This window comes from Stegostoma tigrinum, chromosome 11 (assembly GCF_030684315.1).
Source record: "Stegostoma tigrinum isolate sSteTig4 chromosome 11, sSteTig4.hap1, whole genome shotgun sequence".
In the NCBI taxonomy this organism is placed as follows: Eukaryota; Metazoa; Chordata; class Chondrichthyes; order Orectolobiformes; family Stegostomatidae; genus Stegostoma; species Stegostoma tigrinum.
This window is the reverse complement of record NC_081364.1, coordinates 7644100-7647174: the sequence shown is the minus strand read 5'-3', so window position 1 is coordinate 7647174 and position 3075 is coordinate 7644100.

Sequence of the window (3075 nt, the reverse complement as noted above, 5' to 3'; positions counted from 1 at the left end):
TATTCCATTTGAGACAGTTAAGAGAAAGTTCACAAAGATGGTTAAGAAAACCAAAAAATGTACATACTGGAAATCTGAAACAAAAGTAGACATTGCTGCAGAAACTCAGCATCTGTGGAGAGAACTATTCTGAAGAAGGGTCACTGGACCCAATACATTAACTCTGCTTCTGCTCCACAGATGCAGCCAGACCTGCTAATTTATATCAGTAAATTTCCATTTTTGTTTCACTTGGATGATCCCCAGTATGGAAGGGCTGTCTTATGAGCAGAGAACTACACAGGTTGGGGTCTCTACTCAGTGAAATTTAGAAGAGATCTCGCTGGAATGCATCAGATTCTTAAGGGGCTTGGCAGGGCAAATGCTGTGAGGATGTTCCCCCTCCTGGGAGAGTGTAGGATCAGAGGGCATAGTTTCAGAATAAAAGGGCTCCAATTTAAGACTGAGATGAGGAGGAATTTCTTCTCTCAGAGGGTTGAGGGTCTTTGGAATTCCTTGCCTCAGAGAGCTTTGGGACAGAGTTCTTTTGTATACGTAAAGCTGAGATAGACAGTTTCTTGGTCAATCAGGGAATCGGGGTTGGGGGAAAAGGCAGGAAAATGGACATGAAGAATATTGGATCACATTGCATGGTGCAATCAGCTTGAGGGACCAAATGGCGTACTCCTGTTCCTCAGCTAATCCTTTATGCATTCACGGGATGGCCAGGAAGTATTTACTGCCCGTCCCTAATTGCCCAGAGGGCAGTTAAGAGTCAACCACATTGCTATGGGTCTGGAGTCACATGTACGCCAGGCCAGGTAAGAATGGTAGTTTCATTCCCTGGAGGACATTAGTGAGCCAGATGGGTTTTTCCCAACAATTGACAATGGAATCATGGCCATCGTTAGGTTATTAGTTCCAGAATTAAGGTCAGAAGTGGGGATGTTTGCTGATGATTGCAAAATGTTCGGCTCCATTCACATCTCCTCAGATACTGAAGCAGTCCATGCTGACATGCAACAAGATCTGGACAATATCCAGGCTTGGGCTGACAAGTGGCAATGACAGTTACCCCACACAAATACCAGGCAATAACCATCTCCAATAAGAGACAATCTAACCAGCACTCCTTGACATTCAGTGGTGTTACCATCACAGAATCCCCCACTATCAAGATCTTGGGTGTTATCATTGACCAAAAGCTCAACTGGGCTCACCACATTAACATGGCAGCTACAAGAGGTGGCCAGAAGCTGGGAATATTGCGGTGAGTAACTCACCTCCTGACTCCTCAAAGCCTGTCCACTGTCTACAAGGCACAAGTCAGGAGTGTAATGGAATACTTCCCACTTGGTGGATGGGCGCAGTTCCAACAACACTCTGAAAGCTTGACACCATCCAGGTCAAAGCAGCCCACTTGATTGGCACCACACCGACAGACATCCCACTCCGTCCACCCATTGACGCTCAGTAGCAGCAGTGTGTACTATCTACACGATACACTGCTGAAATTCACGGAAGGTCCTCAGACAGCACCTTCCAAACCCACGACCACTTCCATCTAGAAGGACAAGGGTAGCAGATACATGGGAACACCACCCCCTGCAAGTACCCCTCCAAGCCACACGCTGTCCTGACTTGGAAATATATCGCTGTTCCTTCACTGTCACTGGGTCAAAATCCTGGAATTCACTCCCGAAGGGCATTGTGGGTCCAGCCACAGGCGTGGTCTGTAGCAGTTCAAGAAGGCAGCTCAGCACCACCTTCTCAATGGGCAACTAGGGACGGGCAAGAAATGCTGGCCACGCCAGTGGCAGCCACATCCCACAAATGAATTTTTAAAAAAAATTATTGAATTCAAATTCCACCACCTACCATGGTGGGATTCGAACCCAGGTCCCCAGAACATTACCTGGGTCTCTGGATTAATAGTCCAACATTAATACCACTAGGCAATCACTTCCATTAAATACACTGTTTCTTGTAGTCTTATTGTCAATTTATGAATAGATTGGGACCGATTTCCATGGGGCTGAGAACGTTGAGAGGAGACTTGCGCGAGGTGTTTACGATCTTGAGTGCCTGGACAGAGTGGATCAAAAAAATTGCTTTTCCCTTAGCAGAAGATTCATTTGGCAGAGGTTGACTAATGGAGGTGGATGGCAAAGCAATCAGAGGGGAAAGGTAGGGCACAAATTTTACGCTTCAGGTGGTTAAGAACTGGGAGGGGACCACCTGAGGGTTTGGTGCAGGATAGAAATTCAACAATTAAAAGTTCCAAAAGGGAATCAGACAATTTTCTGCAGAGAGCAGATGTGAAGGCAATGAGGGAAAAGTGGAGAAGTGTGAGGAACAGGCTTTTGTTGTAGAGACCAAGCTGGGCTGAATGGCTTTCTCCTGTGATATAACTATTCATGAAAATATCTGGAATTTAGAGCTGATAATGGCAACCATGTAGCTGCTGATTCTCAAAAGAAAACCCTCTGGTTCACTAATGACCTTTAGGCAAAGAGATCTGCTGTCCTTACTTGGATAACAAAGTGTGGGACTGGATGAACACAGCAGGCCAAGCATCTCCTAAGATGCTGCTTGACCTGCTGTGTTCATCCAGCTCCACACTTTGTTATCTTGGATTCTCCAGCATCTGCGGTTCCCATTATCTCTGCTGTCCTTACCTGGTCTGGCCTAAACGTGACTCCAGGCCCACAGTACTTCTATGACTCATAGCAATTTGGGATGGGCAACAAATGCTGGCTTAGTTCATGAACATTTAGAAGGTGCCTAATGGGCAATGTTTTCATGCAGAGGGCAGTGCGTGTATTGAATGAGCTGCCAGAAGAAGTGGTGGAGGCTGGAACAAATACAGCGATATGAAAGGCATCTGGATGGGTACATGAATAGGAAGGGCTTAGAAGGATATGGGCCAGATGTTGGCAAATGGGATTAGATTTATTTAAGATATCTGGTCAGCATGGATGGGTTAGATCGAAGGGTCTATTTCTGTGCTGTACAGCTCTATGACCCTATGCAGGAAGGGAAATGAGCTTTTCAAAAAGGTGTGAGAGCAGCCAGAACCCACCAGCAACTAAGGGG